The sequence below is a fragment of the Heterocephalus glaber genome, unplaced genomic scaffold (assembly GCF_053883595.1).
Source record: "Heterocephalus glaber isolate CG9 unplaced genomic scaffold, H.glaber_assembly_v1.0 deba00001497, whole genome shotgun sequence".
Classification (NCBI taxonomy): domain Eukaryota; kingdom Metazoa; phylum Chordata; class Mammalia; order Rodentia; family Bathyergidae; genus Heterocephalus; species Heterocephalus glaber.
In genome coordinates, this window is record NW_028258320.1 from 60221730 (window position 1) to 60248483 (window position 26754).

Below are 26754 nucleotides of genomic sequence, written 5' to 3' on the forward strand. Positions count from 1 at the left end.
CCCAGGGGTGGGTGGGGAATCTATTGTTCTGAATCTTGGAAAAGGGTACAGAATGCAAGGGAGCCCTCTGGCCCCAGTACTGGGGGCTGGACCCTGGGAACCACCTTCTCATGAAATCTCTCCTGCTGTCCAATGATTGAATCTCCCAGGTAGGAGGTAGGAGTACGGTATCGCTTGCTTGCTGTACCCAGTTTGCCCTGCTAGCCACTCTGGGCCTCAGGTTTCCCACCTTGTTGGCCCTACCTCCTAGGACTGAGAGTCTGTTTGAGAAGCCCCTTGCAGAGGGTGAGGTGCATACAGAAGGACTTGAGGTGAGAGAGGAGTCTGACTGGACAGGCAGAGATTCTGCATGAGATCCAAGGCAGGCTTTGTGCCAACAGGGGCCTTCTTGTTATAGAGAAGCTTGAGGCAGAGTGTAGGTGAAACCCAGTTCTGCATCATTTAGGGCAAAGACAGCATTCAGCTCTGGAATCAGAGTCCCTGGGTTCAAATCCCAGGTCTGCCCATTGCTGCCTGTGCACTTGAGCAGGCGACTGTCTTTTCCATCCAGGGTTGCCCCATCTGCAATATGACACTGCTGATAACAGCCCATGGGTTCAGGGCACTGAGTGAGACCATGGTGAGGACACTTAGAGCCCAGTGGACATTATTGGCAAGCATGTGCTGTTGGCAGGACAGGTGGAGGGCTCATGGGTGAAGGACAACAGGAGAGAGTAGAGGGGACTTAGGTTTGAGCTGGGCTTGGCTGGACAGGTCACATTGGAGAGACAGCCTTAGCTCATCTGGCATTCTGTATTCTCAGATGACTTGGGATTTTTTTCAGGAGGAAGGGTTAAAAATATGCGTTATAGTTCAGTTTGCAGTGTGTCTTTTAACAAGAGTTAAGACTGGTGAAATCTTTTAAGCTTTCTCTTTAGGAAACTAAATCTCTGTTTACAAAAAGTGATTTAGTTTGGCCCATAGAAAATTAAATGCATGTATGGGTCATGATGTGGCTTCAGAATCTTGGCTGTGCTCTGACCGACAACTTCTGTGAATGGGTTCTCAGGAAACCTCCATAGCCATGTGCCTCTCTGGACTGAGGGTGAGGGGTTCTCCTCTACCACCTCTCAGATTTTCTTCAGAGTCTTTGGAGCTGATGTCTTTGTTATTGAGCCTGTTCTTTTGGGTTGGGGAGCTGCCTTTGACGACTATAGTTAGCATCCTCTTGGTTCAGATTATGTGGTCACAGCTAGAGTGCTCACCCCAGCTCTGCCTAGGGTATGATTCCAGCTGCTTCCAGACCTCCTCCTGGCCAGCCTTCCCCTAGTGTAAAACTCAGTCTGTCCACGGAGCAAGCTTTTGGAATGAGCCCTTGAGAAGATGAGAGGGAAGGGTCTGAGCCTGTGAGGTGGTGTCTGGCCTTCTCTTGGCACAGGCTGCTAATTCCTGATACTTTTGCCCCTTGTCAGCCCTGGCCTGGCATCCAGTGGGATGAGCAGAGTGGGTGGCCTTGACACATGACCTTTTTCTGCTGGACTTTGAGCAGCTCAGTGGTAAGACCCCTTTCTTTATATTAGAAGTCTGTGTTATTGGTTCTGGGTGGGAGCTCTGATTCAGACTGTGGCAGCTGCTTCCACTTGAGCTGGGCTTTGGTTGGATGATGAAATCATGAAGCTTTGTGACGGAGGGGCAGTAAAGGCAAGGTAACTGAGGTGTCAGGCTGCCTCCGGTCACAGTGGATGTGACAGAGCTCAGCTGCCAAGTGGAGTATGTCTTCTCACTCTTTGTGCCCTTTTCAGCCATGTCCTTGTTTCTGTGGTGAGCACAGAATACATCTGCCATGGTGGTGGTCCCCAGACTCAACTCACTTCCTAGTACTAGCAAACACCCAATCTCTGTCCCCATGCTGAGGATCTCTCAGGACATTCAAGGGACCAGGGCACTGGTGAGAAGAGTGTAGATGGGGAAAGCTGAGCTGCTCAAGGTCAGGATGGCAGTGGAGTGTAAGGTGAAGCAGTCTGGACTTTAAACCTGAAGGGCTGGAGTTGGAGAATGATGTGCTGATGCTTGCAATTTTGAAAGCTCCACATCCCAGGAGTGGCAGTGCAGAGCAGGTTTATAGCAGACAGCTTTGGAGGCCACTATGTGGCCTGGGAGAGAGGTAGCTAACAAGGGCAAGGTGAGGGCAGCAGTCAGTCAGGAGCTGGATGCTGGTGCAGGAGCAGAAGGCAGAGGAGTCAGTCTTCTCTAGTAGGCCTCTCTAAGTGTCACTTTCTGGGTGACACTGGCTAGGGTCCCATCCCTTTTGACCTTGGAGTGACCTCTTTGGAAAGGCATGTGACTAGTGCCTAACAGTGGAATTTTCATCACTTGCTGTCTGCTTGGCCAGAGTGATATGGTCTTTGTTTATTTTTAGTTGCAGCTTGCATTTGGTGGGGGCACATGGGATTCCCGACTTTCCAACATCTCTTGCTTGTGCCTGCACTGGAACTAAAGAAGTCAAAACAAATAAAACATTTTGACATGGCACAAGTTGAAGAAATCCCAATTATTGTAAAACTACTTTATTTTCCCCTCCTCAAAGGGGAGAGAAAAAAAAGCATCTAACCGTGTTGGTTGGTGTGATTGAAAAATGCACCTTGGTGCCCCAGTGGCTCTGTTGCAGCATGTTCTTAAAGGGTGGGGGAAGCTGCTGACAGAGACACTGAGAACAGCCTGCCTGGGTCACCTGACTGCGGCTGGCTGGGCTCCTGAGCCTCACCACCCTCAGATGCCAGCCCAGATTCCTGGCCCAGTTGGCTATATGGCATGTGACTCAGGCTCAGAGGAGGAGAGGGAATAAAAAAGTAGTAAACCTATGAAGAAGCAGAGCTATGGTTCAGCAGCCCCTCTCCTCTTTTGGAGGTACCTTTCCCACACCCTATATGGTTTTGTTCTTCAGCATTTATTCCTGAGGGGAAAGTAAGTTAACTGCAAATGGTCTTGATTTTGGCAGTGAACCTTCCTTTTCATCTCATTCCCAGGGAGGTTAATAAATACCTTCACCTATTAGAAAGAAAAGTAAAAGAGAGATTGGACCTGGCTGAGCCAAAAGATGTGCTACAAACTGGAGTGAAAGAGTGACATAGCCAAAAACAGGAGCCTAGATCCTGCGGGGGTCAGTGCCCCAGGCTGCTGAATGTGTGATGTGCTGAGATGAATGTGTTTTAATATGCCTTGGAGGAAAGACGAAAACTTACTTTCCCCCACGCTTGTGTGAGAATCAGGCATGTCCTTGTGGATTACAGAGAAGACTCCAGAAGTTGCTGTTAACATGGTACCATGTTACTGAAGCACTATGATAAGCTGCATAAGAGCATGGCATGGCCAATCTGAACATGGTGGTGCATGCCAGTAATCCCAACTGCTTGGGAGGCTGAGACGGAAGGATCCCAAGTTTGAGATCCAGCAACTAGGGGGCTGGGCCAAAAACAGAGCAATGGAAACCTGAGAAGTGACCCCAGCCACACAGGGATCAATACCTAGTCTCCAACTCTCTTTAGCCACTGCTAGGGGCTCAAAACCAGGCCTCCACCTCCAAGGGCACCTGAAGCCTAATCAAGCCACACAGTGCCTGCTTGAGGAATATCACCTGGTCTCTCCAGGCCCTACGGATCCCCCTAGGAATGGTACAGGAGGGGCTGTGCTCAGTTGCTCCCTAACAAGTACGGGGGGAGGGTTGAGCCAGGCACACTTGGTTTGAAGCTTGGCAAGCTGGAGAACAGGGCAGACACCTGCTGGCCATGCTTTTTTCCTCATTGCTGGAGATCAAACCCAGGACTTCATGCATGCTCAGCAAGTGCTCTACCACTGAGCTATATAGCTCCTGGTTTTTATTTTTATTTATTTATTTTATTTTGTTTTTGAGACAAGGTCTCAATAAGTTGCCTGGGCTGGCCTTGGACTTGTAATACCCCTGCCTTAACCTGGGTGTCTGCCACCATACCTGGATGATTCAGAAGGCTTGGTGGAGGAGGCAGTGTTGTGAAGGATGAGACACAGACAGAATTTGCAGTACTCTCCCACGTGCCATACCTCAGGGGAGCTACCTTGTGAGGGTGTTCTGTGGCAACTGGGGACGTGTGCTGGGGTCCAGAACAGAAACTGGGAGAGCTTGACATCCTAAAGCCCTCAAGAAATTGTTGACTTTGTGTTTCTTTTTTTTTTGGTACCGGCGTTCGAACTTGGGTCCTTGCACTTGCAAGGCAAGCGGCAGAACCACTGAGCCAAATCCCCAGCCCAACTTTGTGTTTCTTAATGATTTCCTGTACAAAAGGAGCCTTCTACAATATAAGGCAGTACAAATGGGTCTAGACAGTCTGGTAGAATCTTGGGTAGGGCAGACACGGGTTGGAAAAGACTGAGAGGAAGAGGAAGAGAAGGGCAAGGAACCAGGAAACAGGAGCACCAGTCTTCTTTTTTTTAGTCATGCTGCTTGATTTTATTTGACTCAGAATCAGTCACTTCACTTCTCTGAGCTGCGATTTTTCTCTCCTGGGAGTAGTATTGCCAACTTCACAGCAGAGGAGGAGCACGTAAGATCATTCAAGTCAGAGTCTCTAGTACCTTCTCATTTTCATTTACTCCACAAGTACTTTTTGAATGCCCACTGTGTGCTGGCACTGTGCTGAATATGTTATAGGCTTTTTGTTTAATTCTTATAACCATTCTGAGAAGTAAGTACTATTAATGCTCCCAGTCCTTTGTGTGGTTTTGGGGATTGAAGCTAGGTCTTGCACATGCCAAGTATGCATTCTACTACACCCCCAGCCCTCTTGTTCCCTTTTTATAGGTAAAGAATTTAGGGTTTAGTAAGATCCCCAGGGTCATCCAGCTGGTGGGCAGTAGTCCTAGGATTTGGACTTTCAACTTAATACTTTATCAGGAGGTGGCAAACTATAGCCTGATGACCATATCTGGCCCGATGCATGTTTTTATAGATAAAATTATTTTGGAGCACAGCCACACCCATTCGTGTGTCTGTTATCTATGGCTGCCTTCAGGCTACTGCAGCAGAATGTATGGACTGAATGAATGGTCTACAAAGCCTAAAACATTTACTGTTTCACCCTTTACAAAAAAAAAATGCACTGAGCCCTTCTTAGTATGGATACTCTGAACTTCAGATGTGTGTTCTTCAGTATGGTAGCCACTAGCCTCAGGTAACTATTTAAATTGAAGCTAATAAAACTGAAGTCAGAAATGCAGTTCTTCAGTTACATTAGCCACATGTCAAGTGCTCAGTAGCCACCACATGTTGGACAGTGCAGATGCAGAACCTTGTTACTGTAGAACCTTCCATTGGGTAGGAGAGCTCTAGGCTATCTTCCAGTGTGTGGGGAATCCAAATCTGAGAGAACACTCTGGTAGAGGACCCTGGAGCTTTCTGGCCTAGGAACACAGAATTGAGAATTAGTTCATTGACTCTGAGTTGATGGAAACATTTCTGCTGTGGCAGAGGTAACCTTGGCTTAACGTAAAGAGCACAGCAGACCACAGCCCTGCTGCTTTTCAGCCTATAACCCCTGGTTCTGAACACCCCAGGACCCTTAATCTCCCACTCTGCTGTGTCTACTCCCTGTGTGTTTGCATGCCGGGGCCTGCGGAAATTTGCAGAAACTCACTTTCCTGCATTCAGATCCTGCTCTGTACTGGACCACCTGGACCTGATGGGTTATACCACTCTTCTTGCTGTGCTGGGAGGAGATTTCTGATTGATGCAGTGGCCATGGACAGCTGATAAGGAACTACTTTATTCACTCAAAATGGTGTCTCCTGTGTAGAATGAGGAAGGAAGATGAGATCCAGGCCCCTCGGCTAGCTGGTGTCCTGCGGCAATCCTTAGAATGCGGTCCCAGCAGACATCGCAGTGCAGTCGGGTGAGCTGCTGAGAGCTGGGCCGAACTGTAACTCTTGTCTTCCTTGGCCAAATATGCTTGGAATAGGAATCTTTTGGGAAACTACTCAGACGTAGAGTCATTCTGAGGTGTAAAGGCAAATATGGATAGCATGGATTCCCAGTTCATGGAAGCCAGCCATAAGCATATGAGTGCCAGAACCAGCTCTCCCTCACTTGCTGATGCACTCTGTGTGAGGAAAAGCAGTGTGGGTGCTTGCTGTAGGCCTGTTCATGGTCTGGGCTGGCTGCACTGGCATCTCTGAGATGGGCTGTGTTGTCAGGAGTCCAGTCTGCACAAATCTCCTTTCCTTAGGCAGTGTTCACTCTTTTTATATCAGGATGGAAATATTTATAAAATGCAAGAATAAGATAGCAGCAGGGCTTTTCTAGATATCAGATCAGAGTGATAAAAGGAGAAAGACATAAGCCCGGTGCATCTAGCCATAGAAGAGTTGCATGAAAGAAGTATCTAGGAAGGAGGAAGTTGGAATTAGGAGGATGTTCATGGAAACAATTTTTTTTCTTCTATGCTTTAAAAGAGGAAACATCCTGGGAATAGCCCTTGAAGGCCAAACTTGATTGCATATGCTTCTCCCTTCCCGCTGCATCTTTTAACACTTTGGTTGCTTCTGGCTGCCCACTCCCAGAAGAGTCTTCTATGTCTTCTTTAACTAGTATAGGGTAAGGTTATGGCAGATCAGGCTGTGCCCAGAACTGTTCCCTGCTGTCCCAGCACTCAGAAAAGAGAGCTAATTGTGTGTGCCCCAAAAGAACCCTGGTATGAATCAGTATATAATGAAAGTTGTCTCTTTTACATGGAGAGATGGAGTTTGTTGAATACCTACTATGTGCCAAGCTTTATGTATACATTCTGATCAGATTGTCTCACACATAGCCCTGCCTTACAGGAAAGGAGCTGAACTTGAGCCATATCTCTGAGTGTGGGCCACTGTGGGCTAGAGCCTGGCTTGGAACCCTTGTTCTTCTCTTCCAAGGCCTTTCTCTCTTACCCTGTTTTGTTCCTAGTCATGCACCAAGCTGCTGTTTGCAATCTCTTCTCTGGATGGTTCCCCAGTCACATTGTTATTGTGGTCTGTGGGCAGAGAAGTAGGTTGCTCTCTATGGGGTGACATTTAAGAAAGCCAGCTCCATCGAACTTTCCCTTTGAATGTGTTGTTATGGTACAAGAAGTCTTCATTTGTCCTGGGTTATTTTGAAATAAAAAGCAGGAAACTCCCCTCTTGTTTCTATATCTTGCATAGAAGTCATCCAAACAGAATCCTCTGTTCTGTGCAGTAGTGGAGGGAGGAAGCAGCTGTTCTGTTCATGATGACCCAACCAAAGGCAGCAATCTGGAGGTGTCAGGGAGCCAGAATTATCTGTCCCACCTGCTAAGTTTACTTGCATTTATTTAAAGTATTTGGCTTGAAAACTCTTTCTTTCCCCCACCCCACTCATGTGGGAGAAGCCAGAGGGAGCTTTCCTGGTGATGGCAGGTCAGACCAGAGTCCCCTCTACTCCACCTAATGTCACAACTTGCCCCTGGAAGGGAGGCACAGCTTCGGAAAGGATCAACTATCTTCTCCATTCTGTGGCTGGAGAGGCAGGCCTCCACTGGGATTGGGAGTTTCACGGGTCTACTTTGATGTACATGGAATTTCACATCTGAGCTTTCTAGCTGTTTGAGGCCTCTAGCGAATTCACAGAATGAGCCAGGGAGCGATGCAGATGGATATACATGACTATGGTTTGTTAAGGCCAAAGTGAGTCCACATGGCTTTTTGAACCAAGATGTAAACTTATAATTGTACTGTCTAGGTGTTTTCAGAGGTCTTAGTAGTTAGGATCATTTAGGATAGAGTTTGTACACTGGTGGAGTGGGGGCCAGATGTGGTCCTCAGACATGATTTGTTTGGCCCAATGATGCTTTACCAATTTTTGAATTTCTTGACAACATTTAAAAACCAAGGGATTGAACAAAGACTAGATTTTTGGCTTTTCTTAACAGGCTAGACAATTTTTAATATTACCCAGCGCCCTCTTTCCCTCATAGCCCCACAGCATTTAGCTGTAGCCAAAGCTGTCTTCTGTAGACGGGGCATATGCTCTGCATGTGGTCATAGTTCCTACCCAACATGGCTCACTCATTTATGTTCTCCGTGTGACCCCAAAAGGCATTTGAGTTTGAGATTTCTGGAGTAGGCAAGAAATTCAGAAGACAGATTCAAAATTTTTGGTTTTCTAGGTCATTTGGTGCAAGGCAGGCTGTGGTGAATGGTAGCTACTAGAGGAAATGTCCAGGCTGCTATTTCCTCTGCTCAAGGTCACTGCCCCCATAATTCGTGCTAGCACTTCCACCTGTAAGTAAACTCATTCATGAGCTGGAGCTCAGACAAGTCGACATACTAACTGGTTTGTTTGTTTTTGGTACCAGCGATCGAACTCGGGTCCTTGCACTTGCCAGGCAGGTGGCAGAACCACTGAACTAAATCCCCGGCCTCGACATACTAACTGGTAATGTTAACTGCTAACTCCAGCCACCAAATGTGTATCTTAGGTCTCAGCCCAGGGCTCTTTTACCCCAATGTCTGCCCCATGTTGCCCTATAGATACCCAGAAACTGAAGGATCCTTTCTGTCATATTGTAATCTTCTTAGTCCAATTTTAACACATACTGCAAGGTTTTTTGTTTTTTTTTTTCATACCGGGGATCAAACCCGGGTCCTTGTGCTTGTGCAGCAGGCGGCAAAACCACTGAGCTAAATCCCTGACCCCCAAGTTTTTTATTAAAACAAGTGTAAATTAAAACACAATTCTCAGAATATTCTAGTTTATTCTTTTCAATAGAAACTCAGTAAAACAAGTAAAGCTTCTCCAAATGGCAATATACATCTTAAGTATTGAAGTTTTCTTTTCAAATTTCCCTTTTATTTATCTTTTTCATTCAGTGCTGTTTTTTTCTTCCTTTTGTGGCACTCTGCAAACATTTTTTTTCCTTCTGAATGGTACCCATTTTTCACTATATGGTCAGCCTTTGAGCTTCTTGGTGTCATTCTGGGTTTTTTGCTGAATTTGAGAAATGCGGGCTATAAATCTCATTGTTTGGGAACCCTTCCTGCCTCCCCAGATTTGCAGCAGAAACATAGCATCCTTATCTGCTTCCTCTTCCCACATCATCCTGTGCCTTCAGGGTGGGTTCAGTCACTGATTTTGCTAGGCAAGGGCTCTTGGGAAGGGGCCCAAAGGCCCTGATGATGCCAGTGTCCTTCTTGAGTGTTTCTAGAGACTGTTGGGAACTCTTTAAGGACAAGGACTCGGTCATTTTAATCTCAACCCCAGGGTCTAGCTTAGAGGAAGTGCCAGGGTAGACTGAAAGCCTCCTACCCCTCACTGACAAAATGGAGTTTGAAAGAGACTCAACCTTTATGGATCTTGCCTTTTCTCATCTGTAAATTGTCCTCACAGCTGCCAGAGTTCTGGGATGGAATCCACTGAAACAGTGGTTTGCAGACTCAAGGGAGCAGCCTACTCACCTGGAGACTTGTCAAATATTGCTGCTCGTGGATGAGTCTGATTCAGCTGGTCCAGCTGGTCCTGGGTGGGGACCGGAAGTTTACATTTGTAAAGAGTTCCCAGGTGAAGCTGCTGCTGCTGCAGCTGGTGATGCTGGTTCAGGGACCATGCTTTGGGAACCACCTGCGTGAGAACCACATTGTTGAAGTAGGTGCTAAATGTATTAGTGTTTACTCCAGTAAGGGTTCAGGCCACCTGGCTTGTGAGCCTGACCTACCCTTTGATTATCCCACTGTGCCATGTGCACACATTCAACACTTTGCATCTTACCTTCTTGGAAACCCGACCTTAGATATTAGATACCTAAAGATGTTTTGGTTTTGGGCCGGGGATTTAGCTCAGTGGTTCTGCTGCCTGCTTCACAAGTTCAAGGTCCTGAGTTCAATCCCCGGTGCCAGAAAAACAGAAAGATGTGTTGTTCTCCAGACAGCCATTTTTATGGAAGCAGTTTGTCTTCAGACTCTCATTTTAGTAGTTGGAGACACATTTATTTCTTATCTTGAAGCAGTTATTTCTCTTACACCTGCCACTCACTGTGTATTCCTACTCCTCTATCTCCTTATCTGGACTGTGGATACCAAAGGAGTGGCCTTGTTGAGTTTTGAGTCTTGGTTTCCCAGATGGAATTATTTTATGCATCCTCGCCAAAGAAAGGCTGAGGTTGGGTTGAGTCAACTTTATGGATGCATTGGGGTGTGCTGAACTCTGGGATGCTTCCTCACATTTCCAGCCGACTGCCATCCATCAGTCCCCAGGCTGGGCTCCTTGTGTCTAAGATGTCCTGAAGTCAGTGTCCCTGTTTGGTGGCAGGAACTAGGATGCTAACAATGTCCAGAGTCAGCTGTTTCATCCCTTCTTCTTTTACCTGGTAACAGATGAGCCTGGCCTGGGCTTCTGAAAGTGAAAGCGAGCTTTTGATAGCTGGGAAACTGAGGGCCAGAGCTAGGAAGTGATGTGCTTGAATTGGACAGTTGCTGGATCTAGATATTAGTGGTTGGCTGTCTGCAAAGATTGGTTGCATCTCACTTTTGGTTTTCATTTGTCTAGAGTGAGTGTGAAATCACTGCTGGCTTTGTATCCTCAGTCAAAGATGGACTAGTTTTTATTCTGTTATCTTTATCCAGCTTTGGCATTATCACAATGTTGATTTCCTAAAATGAGGGGAGAAGTGTTCCTTCTTTTTTCTGCTTTAAATGTTTGATATAATTCATCAGTTAAAATTTATATGAGCCTGTTGTTGTCATATGGGTTGGTTTTCAAGCTAGGAATATACTTTCTTTAGTAGGTGCTATTCAAATTTTATATTTCCTCCAAAGTCAGTTTCATTAATTTGTCTTCCAAGGTACTTCTTAGAAGTTGTCAAATTCATTTCAAAAAGGATTTTTGTAATATACTTTCTGTATCCTTTTAAATTCTGTAAAATCTGTGGTAATGTCCTCTAAATTTTGATATTGTAATTTTAAAATGTATAATTGATATTATGTAATAGGAAGAAAAGGTCTAAAGGAGTAGGGGAAGTGGGAGGTGTAGGAGAAAGGAAAGAAGGGAAAAATATAAGAAAAGGAAAAAAATGGAAACACAGTCTTTCTCTTTTTTTTTTGGTACTGGGGATCAAACTCAGGTCCTTGCGCTTGCACAGCAGGCAGCAAAACCACTGAGCTAAATCCCCGGCCCTGGAAACAAAGTCTTTGTAAATAGGGAAGGGTGGAAGGGGTGAAGGGAGGTCAGGGGAATGGGGAAAAAATAAGAACCAAGATACTCATGTAAAGGTAGGTACAAGATCCCATTGATGAATGTAACTCTATTTTATACCTAAAATGTACCAATAAACTTAATGGGAAAAAAAAAATGGACTAGCTGGCAGCGATGGATATTCACTGTCTTTGCCTAGCTTTGCAGTTTCCTCTTGGTTGTGCTTTGTAAAGTAGTCTTCCCCTTTCCACTCCTGCTTCTCAAAAACTAGGAGACACTGAGCCAGTCATGGTTTGAATGGATCGTTTCTGCTGTTTTTCTGACTCTTCTGTTGTCCAGTGCTCTGCCTTCCTCTGCTACCAGCCCCCGGCAGCTATAGTATATTGGCCCTTGTGCTTTCATAACCATGAAAACACGTGGGGAGTGCGTGCCCTGCACATGCCCCGATCACATATTTGTGACTCTGGAGTCCGAGACGATTGTGACAGTCTCACATGGGGCTCTGTGTGGTCACCCTCTGCCCCCCAAGAGAGAACACAATTATTGTATTGTCTGTTGGTATTCTGGGTTAGCTGCGTGGGTTTGGACAGGGCCTGTTGGTATCCTGGAAGACAGGAATAACCGTTTTTCAGCTTTGTACTCTGATGCTGCCATTCTATGGAAGGGGGAGGTTTGGGACACTTTTTCAGGATCCCCTGGGTGTGCCCTTCAAAGCTCAGCCCCCTGCTTGATGTTCTTGTCAGCCCAGGGGAGAGGCAGGGCAGGGTTGATAGGGCAGATTCTATGAGCCAGACAGGAAGAGCGATGTGGAGTGTGGGAAAGTGGTGGTGGCTTGATTGCCCTGGGTGCCGGCCCCCACCCCAGACCTGGTAAATCGTGCTGATATTGGCCAGACATTGTGTGCCATTCTTGTTTGGGCAACATGGCCTCTACCTGAAGCCAAAAGGGAGCCCTCAAGTTCTTTGTTGTACTGGGGATCGAACCCAGGGCCTTCACACTGAACTACAGCCCTTTTAAAATTTTTTATTTTGAGACAGGTCTCACTAAGTCACTAAGTTTCCCAGACTGGGCTTGAGCTTGCCATCCTCCTGCCTTAGCCTCCCACAGTGGTGGGATTGCAGTTATGCACCACCATCCCTGCTGCAATGCCAGCTCTGTACCTCCCTTCTTGGGGTTAACAGACTCACTTCTCTATCCTTGGCATTCATCTTGTGGTGTTGATTATGCCTTGTGGTCAACCTCTTTGAACATTTGGTGTCTGTGTAGACTTGTTTGTGAACCTCTGTCTACCTTCATCTGTCCCTAGCACAGCCAGCCCAGTGAGGGTTGGATTTGGGACAGGACTTTAATACCAAGAAGAAGTAATGATGGCAGAAGCACAACACGGGGGCGTGCATGGGATCCATTAGTTCAGTTCAAATCATCTAGAAAATGCTTATTTCCACAAAGAAGGCTCTTCTAAGGAACACAGCATCACATGCATATCTGACTCCTGGGACAGCTCTGCCCCTTGACCCTCCTGGCTCAGTGTGGAGGCTCCCAGGCCCTTGGGTCCCTTGTTCCAGTGGAGGTCCTAGAGGCCTGGGCCTGGCCCAGGGCTAGCCTTGCAAGTGCTGCCTCTCTTCAGGCCCTGGCTGCAGCCAGACTCTTTCTTCTAAAAGCAGAACACAGGAAATAAAGCCATTGGGGAAGGACTCTGGGCTCAAAATTTGCCTGTACTGGGGTTTGAGCAGGGCTGCCTGCCACCTTTGCCCACTGAGACTCTGATGAGGTCCCCTAGGAAGTGTGAGTGATAGCAGATGCAGGGATTTTGTGTCAACTGCAGAGTCTGCTAGCCACTGGGCATTTCTGCATGCTCTGCTGTTGTGGAACCCAGATAGCTTTGAGCCTAGCCTCTCTGTGGGCTAGGAGGCGCAAGGCTTCAAATTAGTGTTAACAACACAATTTTGATAGGTGTGGGAAACCCCACAGACGAGAGATTTCAGCACCTTTTGGCACCAAGAAAGTTGAGACTTGACTTAACGTGGTAACTGTGTTTTTTGTTTCAGCAGACATTTCCTGAGCAGCTCTTCATGCCAGGTACTGGGTACTCAGGAGACTAAGGTTGAGTTTGTTCCCTCTCAGTTCGTGGTGGCAGCGACAGCCTCTGGTTCAAACTCTGAGGAATACAGAAGCACGGGGCCTGACTCAGTATGTGGTGTGAGCAGGGCTTCCTGGAGGTGGTGACTTGAGCTTAAGCATAGTTAGTCTGGAGGCTGAGGAGGCTGAGAGGGTGCTGGGAGAGGCAGGAACAAGTGCTAGCCAAAGGGAGCAGTAAAGATCTGGAAACACGAGATACATAGGGTATTTGGGGAACATGTGGCAGTGTGTGTGTGCGTATTTTATTATGGTGCTGGAGCTCGTTGTACTCAGGCCTTGTGTATGCTAGGCGAGTGTTCTACCAACTGAACTACATCCCCAGCCCAAAATTAATTTTTAAGTAACAGGCATTATGTGCATGGGTACTAACTGGACGGTGAATACCAGTTCTCTCCTCATCCCTTTCCCCCAGCAAACATCTCGTTCCCTCTTGGGAGGTGCTCCTGTTACCATTTTGTTTTCTTGTTTATCTTCTCAGAGATAGCCCATGCTTGTGCAAGTGGATCTATATCAATAATTTTATCTTATATATATTGGTTTTTTATTTCTTAGCTGCCTCCCATCAATGACTTCTTTATGGAAGGGGCCTGGGCCCCAGTATGGGCTCTCAAAGCCAGACTCACTCAAGGGTGTGGTCAGTATTGCTCAGACCTCCTGTGTGGACTCTGACCCCTGGACCATGCCCAGCAGCAGGACTGGGCCTGCGGGCTGAAGCAGCTTCTAGTGTAGCTTTGCTAGCCCTGCCTGCTGTGGTCTTATGGGCCGATTCCAGGCCTATACTAGGCTTTGTGCCTCACAGCTAGCACAGCTCTAGCCAATGTTTTGTCAGTTTATTTCTTTATCTGGTGGTAGTGGGGATTGAACCTATGATATTTGCACTGAGCTGCACTCTCAGTCCTTTTTCTTTTTCTTTTGAGACAGGGTCTTTCTCGCTAAATTGCCCAGACTCGGTGTGAACCAACTGCCTTGGCTTCTTAGAGTACTAAGATTATAGTTGTGCTCCACTATGCCTGGCTTTTGTCAGTTTCTTAATGGTTGAAGAAGAGTGCAGAAGGGAGAGTCAGGATGGCTTTTGCACCCACCGCACAGAGTTGTGATGAAAGTCCCTGAACTTCTCAGGACCCAATTATATTATACGGTTTGTTTTAAAAAGTGTACTCTGTGTCTTAGTGCATTTTATTTTACCTTTTATTTCATTCATGATCAGTCACTAAACATTTTCACTTCTTTGGGAGTAGGGGCTGTGGTTTATGTGTTCTGTCTTCTGCCTGTATCATTATCCCAGCAGGCACAAAGTAACCACTCAGTAAGGCATGGTTGAATAAGTGAATCTAGTTACTGATCACATAGGCTTTTCAGAGCTGACAGTGTGCTGTTAACTCTTCACCAAAAGAACCTGGAACTTCATTTTCTTGCCCAAATGCCAGCTTCTGACCAGTACCTATTAAATTTCATCCATTCTGGTCCCATCCAGCTGTTCACCCTGACTGACAGGCTTTTCCCTGCCTTTTTAACCTTGTTATTGTTCTTTTTAAGTTTGAGAATCTTAATCATCAATGCCACCTCCTTAGTGTGTCTCCTGGCGGAGGTGGCCAGTGTTGGTGGTTTATGGGGATCTTCCTTCTTCTATTCATTCTCTGGCTCCTCCAGATGATGCCAGGGGAAGGTGCCACCCGGCTTGGAGGTGTGTGGAGGAGTGGTGGGAGACTGGTAGTAGCGTTGCTGCTGATTTACTGACCAAGCTTTCTGAGAGGAAGGGGAAGTCTACACTGAAACCTGGTTCAGTTGGCACCACTAGGGGGACAATGACAGTAGTGCGACAGCCACAGCAGCAGCTGGTGTATTTGGCAGTTTATCAAGCACTTTAGGGTATGTTGTGGACAAATAATAGAATGAATCTTTGTTTCTTTTGGGGCCTTGGCTGTTTCTGGTGAGGGAGGTGATGCACTCATCTTTGAGATCGGGGTTACCTTTCACGGTCCTTGGAGTCTTCCTCACAGCTGTGCAGAGGTCTGCTTCAGGGCCTGGAAGAGTTCAGCACGGCCTCCTAGGGTGCCTTGCTTTAGGTAGCGACTCTCTTAGCTGTGTCATTTCCTCCTTCCCACCCCTGCTCAGATCTGTGCTCTTTGTCTCTACGAGAGGCCTGGGTGTCATATCCAGAGTGCTTAGAAGGAAGTGGAGAAGAGTTTGCAAATATGGCACCCTTTCCTTCTCCTGCTCTCCACACCCTGCCAAAAAATAAAAAAGGACTCGAGACCCAGTGAGTGGTTGCTCTCCCAAATTTCTTACATTTATTTGATGACTTATTCAAAGTAATGTAGAGGTGAATTTTTTGACTTAGCTTTGAACTAGGACTTAGTGAAATCCTTAGTAGGAGACATTTTGTCTAAGGAGTCTGGTGCTATTTTGGTCTGTCTACAGATGGCTGCTGTTACACATAAAGGGATTCCCACCGTGGTGCTGGGGCTGATGGCCTGAGTGGTCTTACTGGAGTCGGCCCTGCCCTTGAGAACCCTCTCTGCCAATAAGGAGTAGAAGGATGGCTTTGGCAGTTTGATCTGAAAGGTACCACAGAGGTCGGTTTACTTGTCATATGACAGATGTGTTGGACACCTGTGAGTCTTTTGTTTTGGTAGATGTTGTCATTCTTGAACTTGAATGTGTGGTAGAGCTTGCAGGGATATAGGGTAGAAAAGAGAAGACAGAAGGCTACAAGTGTGATTGGTAAGCTTGTCTGATTAATTTCTATACAAGACCAAAATAGGTTGGGGTATGGCCCAGTCAGGTCAGAAGGGTCAGGTCCTGAAGTATGAACGAGGTTAGGATGTGACCTCTGAGGAGGAAACCTGGTGGCCCTCGTGTCAGCAGAGCTCATTGGTTTCTTCTTGTGTCACCTCCAGTGTTCCAGTGTGATACTGCTTTGGACCAATGTGTTAGGGTCATTAGGTCCCAGGCCCAAGAGATAAAGAGATCCACTGCCTTCCCAGTTGTGTCCTAAATGATAGCTGCTGAAAGATTACCTTTCCTCTGTGCTGTGACTGTGGGAGTTCTATGACAGTGCACTGACTTGTGGCTGTAGCTACTAATAGGAGTGGTTTTCCCTGCCTCATGAACTGGAGCCACTGGTAGGAGACCTGTGAGTAGCCTAGGCTTGGGGTGTGTTGTCCTACAAGAGGGAGGGAGTATTGCTGTTGGAGGGCCCTCTGAGCCCATCAATATTTTGTAAGGGGAGAGGAGATTCTTGTCCTCTTTGGGAGGTGGGAGATGAAGGTGTCAGAACTGATCAGTGACTTACTTCTTGGCATTCCAAACTACTCATCTAGTTCAGAATACTATTAGCTCCATTGAAAGACACCAAAGCAGATGATCCTGCATACTTCAGTACTGAATTTGGAAAATGGACCCCTTCCTGTACACCTCAACCCTCTGTAGATACATAAGAGGAGGGGTGACTCTATACACCTGCCACTCCCACCCACCCTGTCCACTGCAAGCAGATCCAAATGTCAGCATAGCTTCCTGCGGCCACTCTGTTTTCTGGTAAGTCATACCTGAGCTACTGTGGCAGGGAATGAGGATTGGGGTTTGCTGTTGTCTTATTTCTTGAGATTTTGAACACTCTGGGTCAGGTTTGAGCTGGATAGGAAAGCCACTCTGCATATAATCCACCATTCTACTTGGTCCAGGGTAGGCTTGGGGGTTCTCATTTTCAGATAAGAAAACAGGATCGAGAAGGTTCAGTGACTTGGTTAAAGCTCCACCGTGCTATGTGACTGCACTTAGACTGTCACTAGTCAGAGACAGAACTTGTTTAGCCCAGCTACCCTTTAGGCAGTTGAGGGTACCAGGCCCAAAGAAGGGAAGTGACCTGGCAGATTAGGTGGAGCTGGCCATTGCTACAAACAGACCCCTATGCCTCCTAAGTCTTACTCAGCACAGGCTACACGGTCTCTTGTTTGTGCACCTTTATTTTTAAAAAATTATTATTTTTTAACCCCTCATCTCTCTGTTTTTAATCATGGGTTGGTTAAATTCAGTATGCTTTAAATGGGTCTGACTGAAGAACAGGTCATGGTTGTCTTAAGCTAAGTGGCTTAACATTATAGATTATCTTTGGGGCCCTTGCTCTCTGCTCACCCCCCTCTGGTTCCCTGCCCATTCTTGCCCTCACCTTGGTGTGGTGGAGAAGGCAGCGTGTAGCTCTCTGTACCCACCCAGTAAGTATAAGTTCTCCTCACCTCCTGTCCTCAGTCTCCTTCGTTTTGAGTTTGTTCAGCAAATTCTTATCTGTAGCATGCTCTTCTGTTAGAGTGTTTGGTGAGCTTAAATGACATGAGTGGTAGTGAGAATCCTGGGAGTGCTTATAGGAAACTTGTCTTTCAGTTATTTCTCATTGATAAATGAGCTCTTGACAAGTCATGCATGCAGTTGGCCTCAGTTTCAAGAAACAACATGGGCTGTCTTGTTCCCATGTTCAGATTTGTTTTGGCTTAGGATCGCAGCACTTTCATGTCCTTGAATAATGTCACCCTCCCCTCCCCCAATGTTATTTGCTTAAAAAAGCAGAAAATCCCTACAACACTGTGAGAGTGACTGAAAAGTACTAGAGAATAGAGTCCTGATTTGGTTCCACAGCTCATCTTACTGTTTTCCTCATTAAGAGAGACCCATAGGGGAATCTGGGCCATTTTGTTCAGCCAGGGGCACAGGTCGAGTTTTTCTAGCCATGTAATGTGACTGCCAGTCCCTCCCCAAATGTGGGCTTCAAGTGGCCTTTGACACCTGAAAGAGGGGGCTAGGGAATATATATTCATTTTAGTTATTGAAGTAAACACCTCCAAAGACATGTTTTTTTCTGGAGTGAGGGACAGGAATGGGGGTAAGTGTGCCCTCTCTGTTTAAGGATAGCAGATGGTTTGTGCCTAAAGCAGGAAAGTGTCTCTCATCCTCCTGAATGCCTTGCATGCAGTCCTAGGAGTGAGGCACTGAGAGACTCAAAAGCATATTTTCTGCCAAGGAGCTCATGCTATGTCTGTGGAGGCCAGGTATTTTAAAAAGTCAGTTTACAAGTATTTAGTAAGTGCCTACTCTCTGGTAGGAATTGTGCTCACTTAAGGATTTCAGTACTTCTAGGGACATTTTTGTCATGCCCACACCTTACAGGGCATTACCTCCTTAACCATCTTATTCCTGAAATGAGCAGGACAAGGATAGCTTTTTATCTATTACAAGGGAAGAAAATGAGCTTAGCAAAGTTGTGTAGATTATCTTGGGTCATACAGCTCATCTGGGATGGAGCAGGGAAGTGTAGCTTAGGGACTCGAAGTCCAGTGCTCTTTCCCAACTTTGGTACTGGCTTAGGAAATAAACATTAGTGAGGTTTCTTGCTGTGGCAGGTTCAGTGCTGAGGCCAGAGGATGACCGAGGCAGGTGTAGACCTAGGTTGCACATGTGGTGGGGAGCTCCCAGCCCCAATTAGAAATGAACTTTGAGAGGGGAGGACAGAGTGGCCTGTGGTGGAGAGTGGAAGGGAGAGGACCAGGAAATTGAGGGCAGGTGAACACAGATTTTGGCTGGGGTAGCAAGAAGCCAATGGAACTTTCTTCTGTCCCGGGAACACCCTGAGTTTCCTGGGTGACACTTCCCCTTCTGTGTGCACCCAGCTTGGCTGCACATCGGTACAATTAAGTATGGAGAGTGATGATTCTCTGTCCTGCTTCCCTGTTCTCCAAGACACTCCCTCAACTGCCCACTGCCCATCCTCCCTGCCTGTAGTGGGACTCTTGGTGCCGTGCTTCAGCATTAAGTTCTGGAAGGTTGATGTTTGGCCTAGAGTTGCTCAGGATGAGCTGTATTTGAGAGGGGGTGTATTGAAAGCTCACTGCTTCACTGTGACGCAGTGACTGTGCTTCAGTGTTTGTCCATTAACTGAGAAATCAAGTACGTGCTTATAGAATATCATGAAATGCATAGGTCCTAGAGTTAGATCTAGTAGTTGAGACAAAACCTTGGAAGTTCAGGACATGTGGGTTGAGCCTTTGTGCCTTGCTCAGAACTGGGTGACCTCGGGCCTGGACTTTAGTTTTCCCCTCATGTAAAACGGGATAAGCACAGTGCCCTTCTGTAGTTACCCTCTGAGGATGCAGTTGTGATGCCTATTATTTATTTCTGATGTGTCGAAAGGTAGACTGTGTCACCCATTATTTCTGCAGATAGAGACCAAGAAGAGCTAGGAAAATGGTACTAAAAAGTTGATGTTTTTGCTGAATGCTGCCTTTATTGTAGGATTTCCTTAAATCATTGGTATTGAGCATGTCCTTTATATTAGAGTATTGACTAAAGAGGGTTTTTTTGGGGGGGGTCCTCTTTTTTCTTTTATCAATGATTTTTTAGTAGCACCCAGGCTTCTGGACTGAGGGGGTTAGTTGAAATGTTCATTGTAGTGAGAATCACATATTCTGGGGACCTATTCTCTGGTTGAAACTCCAGACTGTCTTTCCAGTATCTGCTTGGTTTGAGAAAGTGAATCTCTGGGTAAAGTGCCTAGGCAGCTTTTCACTTTTTTCTTTGAAACACAGCTGACACAGATAGCAAGGGAAGGGCATCACTAGGCAGATTCCTTTCCCTTCTCTTCTGCATAGGGAGCTTACCTGTAGAATCCAGCTCCCTTCAACCCTTCTTGGGTATTTTGCTAGTCTCAGCATCAGGCAGAAGACAGTATGACTTCAAGAAGTACACTTACCCAAATGTTTGTAAATTTGCTTCTAGATTTTGTCTACAGATGACTTTTGTTACACCAACACTGAAGTTATGAAAGTTTAAAAGTGCCCGAGACCTTCACAAAGATCTTGGGGAATTGCTGTTTCCCTCCCATTTCCTTTGCTTAATGGGAGGGGGAAGTGGAAGCTCTGAGAGCAGTGATTTGCTCAAGCCATCAGGAAAATCACTGTTGGTGGCCAGTTGATGTTTAGGTTTTGGTTCGAGTCCTATTCTTAAGGCAATGAGATAAATATTTCTCTTCTGTAAAACCAACATGGGCAAGTAGGCTAGGTTAAATAAAGACACCAAAAGAAGGTTAAGTTTAATAGTTTATACCGAGTTGTAGAGTTGGCAGGACTTTCTTGTGTGCACCACATGGGGTTCTTTCTGATTCGTGAAAAGATGAGAGTCTCAGACTATAGTGCTCTGACAGCTATGTTCAAGGGTTGCAAGCATGTGAAGATTCACTGAAGACTGAAGAAAAAGAGAAAGAACATTTCACATTCAAAAGAACTCCTGTGAGTGAGCAAAACCATCTCTGTCCCTGTATTGTCAGAGAGAGTAGCTCAAGGAGGCAGCTCACGGCTGGCCTTGCCCCTGCTATCTATAGGATACTGGACAAATGATGTGACTTCCTGGAGACTCAGTCTCCTCATCTGGAAAACAGGAATACTACTAATAGCAGTGCCTAGGCATGTGGAGGAACCCATAGTTGATGCTCAGGGAGGTGAGGTTGAGGGCTGTGGCCCAAAGCGCAGTTGTGTGAGGGAGCATGGGACTGGGGGTCCTCTCTGGGGCAGGAGTGATACGGCTCTGGCCCTGGGCCTCTCACGGACCAGGGACAGTGACTGGCCATGTGTGTACCCTCTCTCATCCTGTATACCTTGCTCCAGACCCAATGCTGGGGAGCTCTGGGCTGTTCTTGTGCAGATACAGCCTTGGGGATTGGGCATAGGCTGGAACCTTCTGCCACAACATCTGCACCTAGGGACCAAGAGAGTGGTCCGGGAAGTTGGATCAGGGAGCAATGGAAAGTTTGCCTTGAGCTTTTGCTTCTTTGGTGGAAATCTTAGGACGAGTCACTGAATGGGGGCTCCTGGAGTCAGAGCCAGAGAGCAGTAGAGATATTCCCATGTTCAGGTCGAGATGCCAGCTTAGGGGAGACCCCTCCCCAGATACTGATCCGCCCTACAGATAATGGAGGCAGGATGAGGGGCCTTGTGTCTACATTGCCCAGGTAGTTCCAGCAGGGGCTGGAGGAGAATATGGGGACTGGGAATTGATAATAGAAGGTTTAAATAGAGACCAAGGGAACTATGGAAGAGATGCTGGGGATGTGCGCAGATGGGAAGTGCTGCCCATAATTACTTTTTGCACACTAATGCCTGGGGGTCTTCCCTGTGCAGAGCTCTTTTACACATCTTTTATTACATATATCTCTCAGAAGCTCCCAGGCAAAGGTGTTCTCATCACCATTTTAAAGATGATGATAAGAAGTAGTGAGATACACTTTGTGGAGATGGGAAAGGGTTCTGGGCTTGGGGGAGACAGGCAGGGAGGGAAAAGGGAAAAGTAAATAGGCCCAAGATGTGACATTTATGTGTACAGTACCAATTCCCAACAGGAATGCGGTGAATGTTTTTTTAATTATCACAAACATAATACTAATAAAAATAGGGGGGTAGGGGCCGGGGATTTAGCTCAGTGGTTCCACCACTTGCCTTGCAAGCACAAGGACCTGAGTTGAATCCCTGGTACCAAAAAAACCCCCAAAAAACAAAAAAAGTAGGGGGGGTAGGGAAAATGAAAAAACTGAAGTCAGGTGACTTGTTCAAGGTGAAGCCCAGGGCTGCTAAATCCCACAGCATGCAGTCCTCCCCACCTTTGCATGTTGTCTGGTGCAGGCAGCAGGCTCTTTGTCTTTATAAAAATTTCTATATAGTACATTTCAGTCTTGTGTTGTTCTATGAATGTGGACAAATGTATGAGTTGAAAGGAGCTCACTTAAATTTTTTACTTTGAGGTCATTTTACATTTATGCAGTTACAGTTGGTTCATGAGCTTAATTTGTTCCATGATTTTGGAAAAGATGGCCACATTTGTGTTTAATGCGGGAAAGATGGCTGTGGTTGTGTTTGTCACCCGATGTAGACTTTGCAAATAAAAACAAAATTTTGCAAATGTTTTCGTTGGCAAGCCAAATTGTTCACCAGTGAAAGCATACAAGGTACCACTGTATAAGAAATAATTCAGATGAATCTTGGGTACTGTTAATCTCCCCCAGTAATAATGTTTGGAAAGACTATAGTACAGCAGTGTAAGCAGGAAATTGACCCTGATATAGCCAAGACACAGAACATTTTCACCTCTGCCGGGGACCTTCCCATTGCCTTTTCTTTTTTTTTTTTCCCCATTGCCTTTTCTAACCATACCTCATTCCAGTCCTCTTTTAACCATTAATCTGTTCTCTAATTCGATAATTTTATCATTTCAATAATATATGGTATACATGGAATCATACAATAACATTTAGGGATTGGCTGTTAGGATTTGGCAATCCTTTAGGGATTGCACTCAGTGCATTTCTTTGGAGATGCATGCAAGTTCTTATGTGTATTAATTGTTCAGTCATTTTATTACTGAGTAGTGCTTCATGGTATGGATGGACCACAGTTTGTTTAACCATTCACTCAGTGGTTTCCTGGTTTGGGTTGTTATGAATAAAGCATTGTGTATAGGTTTTTAAAGAATTTTTATGGGTACGTTTGTGGTACATAATGATTACATTCCTTGTGGGGAGTTGGTACATGGGCATAGCACATCTTCACCCCCACCCCATCTCTTGGCCCCTTTCCCTTTTGCAAAGTATCTACCTCCCTATTTCCTATTATCTTTTATTAGGATCTCTTATTTTCCTATTATCTTTATGTTTTGGGTTTCCCATAAAAGAGAAACCATGCAATATTTAAGCTTGTGTGTCTGATTTATTTCACTTAGCATTATGGTTTCAAGATGCATCTATTTTCCTACAAATGACCCATTTATCCTTCTTTATGTGTAGGTTTTTTTGTGTTTTGTTTTGTTTTGCTTTGTTTTCTTGGTACTGGGGATCAAACTCACGACCTTGTGCTTGTGAGGCAGGCCCAGTGCTACTGAGCTAAATCCCCAGCCCCTGTGTGTAGGTTTTTATGTGAACATAAGTCTTCAATTCTGTTGAAAAAGGGCTAAGGAGTGCAATTCCTGAGCTGTATGTAGTCACTGCTGGAGTGGGCTTCTGAAGGGTGCATTTGGGATGGAGAGGTCTGCACCAGTGGGAAGCACAGGCCTTGGAGCTGGTTCAAGTCCCAGCTTTGAACCCAGACCCTCTTGGGTTGCTTCATACTGCTATAAAGTGGGGACAGTTGAACTTACCTTGTAGCTAATGCATGTAATAAAGCACCTGGTACAGTGAGCCCTTGACTTACAAACTCAATTCGTTAGCGAGGGCTGGTTGTAACTCAAGTTGGTCAATTGAAGGCTTGGGCTCCTCTACACAGCCTTCAAAGTCTCCTGTATATAGGCAGATCGCAGTGTCCATAGAGAGACATTGGCTCAGGATTTCTCAGCCCCACACAGGAAAGGATGTTGTAATGTTCGTTCCAGAATTCTTTAAGAGTTAAATCTGAATCTAAGACCATCTGGAAGCACAAGCAGCTGGCATTCAGGTTGTAACTCAAGACTTTGTTCTTAAGACTAAAATTCTGGTCATAACTCAAGGGTCCACTGTACAGAGTAAGTGCATGCATTATTCATTTTCTGCTACTTCAGTGAAATAAATACCTGAGTCTGAGTAACTTTATAAACAAAAGAAGTTTATTTAATGCACAGTTCTGAGGCATGGCATCAGCATCAGCTCAGCTCTGATAAAGCCCTAATGGCCAGTAGCATCACAGTGTGTACAAGAGAGCGAGATTACATTGTGAGTCAGAAAGCCAGAGTGGCTGGGAGTGGTTATTAACAATTCTTTCAAGAAAACAACCTTAGGCTTTTGTGCCTCTTCATGGTAGCCCATCCTCACTCTGTAGGGTGCACTTCTTTTCCCACTTTTCTTTGGCCCAAACTCACTCTGCAGGGCCTGTTTCTTTTCCTGCTTCTAATAGGACTTTGCTACTGTTTGGGAAACAAAACAAAACAAAACCAACCTCCCTTAATCTTTTCCTGAGGACAGCTTCCCTCTGAGATCTAGTGACCTTGACCAGGCCCCACCTCTTAAAGGCCTCACCATCATCACACTGAGGATTTAGCTTCCATCACATAAACCCACTGGGGAACAAAACATAGCAGTGCTCAGTAGATAGAAGCTGTTGGTGACAGTTTTTGTTTTTGTTTTGTACCGGGTATTGAACTTGGGTCCTTCGCGGAACCACTGAGCTAAATCCCCAGCCCCAGTTTTTGTTTTTGACAGGGTCTTGCTATGTAGCTCAGGCTGGCCTCAGATTTTCGATCCTCCTGTGTATTGAGATTACATGCCTGTCTAGAAGCTGTTGTTGTTATTTTTTCCCAAGGTACTACGTATTGAATCCAGGGCCTTCACACCTTGTATATCCTTAGTCTTCTTTAAATTTTTATTGTGAGACAGGGTCTTGCTAAGCCACTAAATTGCCCAGGCTGGGTTTGAACTTGTGATATTTCTGCCTCAGCCATCCAGAGAAAATGGACCAAAAAAAGCAAAGATCATGGTCTAGGGTTGGCCTTGGGGAGGACTTGAGCAGGCTTCCTACCTCCATCCCACTGTGGGATCACCTAGTTATTACCCTATCCAAGGCCATACTATGGCCTCTCTGAGAAGACCCTTGCCCTATTTTTATCCTGGTCTAAGTCTCTGGACAGGGCCTGGCAGTCCCCAGTGAAGTTGGCCAGGCCCACGTCACAGATCACAGGAATCCCAGAGAATTCCAGATTGTTCCCAGCTCTGCTGGTCGAGATTAGCCTTACAAGGTCTGTGAATATGCCCAGGCCATTATAGATGTTGTATGATTTAGCCCAATTCCAGTGTATTGTGTTCTTATCTTGTCCAAAACACTGTGCTAGGTGTTGTAAAGAGTGCAGGGGGAAAAAAATCTCTCTTCCAGGCTGCCAACTCTAGCCTCAAAACACCTTCAGGACTCCCTACAGCTACAGGTGAAGGTCTGCATTCAATGTGGATTTCAGAGCCTGTGCTCTGATTGAATCTGTCTTTCCAGCTCCTTGTTCTGTTGTCCTCCCCATTCCCTGTGTGCCAGCTGCTAGTATGCCCATCATTCTCCACAGCCTGTCCCGACTGCTGCATTGAAACTTTTTTGAAGGCCATATTGGTGTTCTTTACATAACTACCTTGTAGCTTATTTAACTAATCCCTTGTGGGTGAGAATTTACTCTTATGCAGTACTGTGTATCTTTGGCCCCTGTGCAGAGGAGTCTCTTTTAAGACCTACCTGTGCCAGGGATGTAGCTCAGCAGCGCCGCACCTGCCTGGCAAGCGCAAGGTCCTGAGTTCGATCCCTTGTACTGAAAAAACAAAAAAAATCTCTACCTCCAATGGCTCTTTCCCTCTCCCTTCGGTTTTTGTAGTGCCTGCTTCATAGCACTCTTTTTTTTTTTTTTGGTACTGCGGATCGAACTTGGGTCCTTGCGCTTTTGAGGCAGGCGGCGGAACCGCTGAGCTAAATCCCCGGCCCTACATAGCACTCTTTCCAAGAGCACTGAGGGCAGGGATGGTGCCATTTCTCCCTCCTCCTTTGGGCACTTGCAGTCAGTTGCTGACCACTCAGGCACTCAGGAGTTTGTGGTGCTATGGTACCTGTCATTCACATATCATCCTTTGTGCTCCCTCTGCTAGCCCTGGTCCCCTTGTAGGGGCTATGGCGGAAACAGAGCTGGTGAGAGCCAGGGGGCCCTTGGCTGCCTCAGTCCAGCTTCCTTCTTTGTGCAGAGCTGTGTCTGGATGGGCTGATGTGTTTCCATGGCAATAGACTTCTGCAGCATCGTTCTTACTAGCTTCCCACTGTTTCACTACAGGGATGGGCCATAATATAGTCAGGCCCCTCTTGATGGAGTTTAAACAAATTTGAGAGGGTGTCCTTTGCCAAGAAAAGAACTCAGTTCACGCCTGCCCATGAAACTAAAAGCAGCAACTACTGTTTGCTGAGCACTTTGAAAATGAGCTGGGCCCTGAGAAAAGAGCTTGACCTTCCATTGGATATGATAATGTTATGAGGCAGGCCCTGTTGTCTCTATGTTATAGAGGGAAATGGATGTACAGAGTAGGTGAGTTGGCATAGGGTCTTCAAACAGTGTATCTCAGGAGATGGGATCCCAACTCAGGAGTTCTTGACTCAGGAGCTGAGCATGTAACTATCAAACCTACTGCCTCCTTAAAGGAGAAGGAAGTGGGGGTGGGGCAGGTCTCTCCCAGGCTTTGTGCCAATAGCAGGCTGCCCTACAACTGAATTGAGGCTCACACCCAGAAGGACGATGGCTGCCATTAGGCCTTTGCCACGGAGGCAGCACAAAGGATCCCTTTGAAGGCTGAGTCCAGGAGCACCCTCCTGGCCTGCTCCTGAGCCAAGCATCCAGGGGGCCAACCGGCATTTCTTGCTCAGCTGTTTGGCCAGAAGTTGGAGGAGTGGTCTGGAATTCCTTCCCTGAACAGC

The 26754-nt window shown here is 46.2% G+C and overlaps 1 protein-coding gene across 6 annotated transcripts in view; it reads left to right on the forward strand.

The window, feature by feature from the left end:
• Positions 1 to 26754, forward strand: part of Fam53b (family with sequence similarity 53 member B) — a 135532-nt gene that overhangs the window by 23178 nt on the left and 85600 nt on the right. The window contains exon 1 of one of the 6 annotated variants that reach the window (XM_087185614.1): positions 10 to 15900. The exons of the other annotated variants lie outside the window; for them this stretch is intronic. The gene's annotated coding sequence lies outside the window, so the exon portion shown is untranslated. Of the gene's footprint in view, positions 1 to 9; positions 15901 to 26754 lie in introns of those variants that run through there. 6 annotated transcript variants of the gene reach the window in all.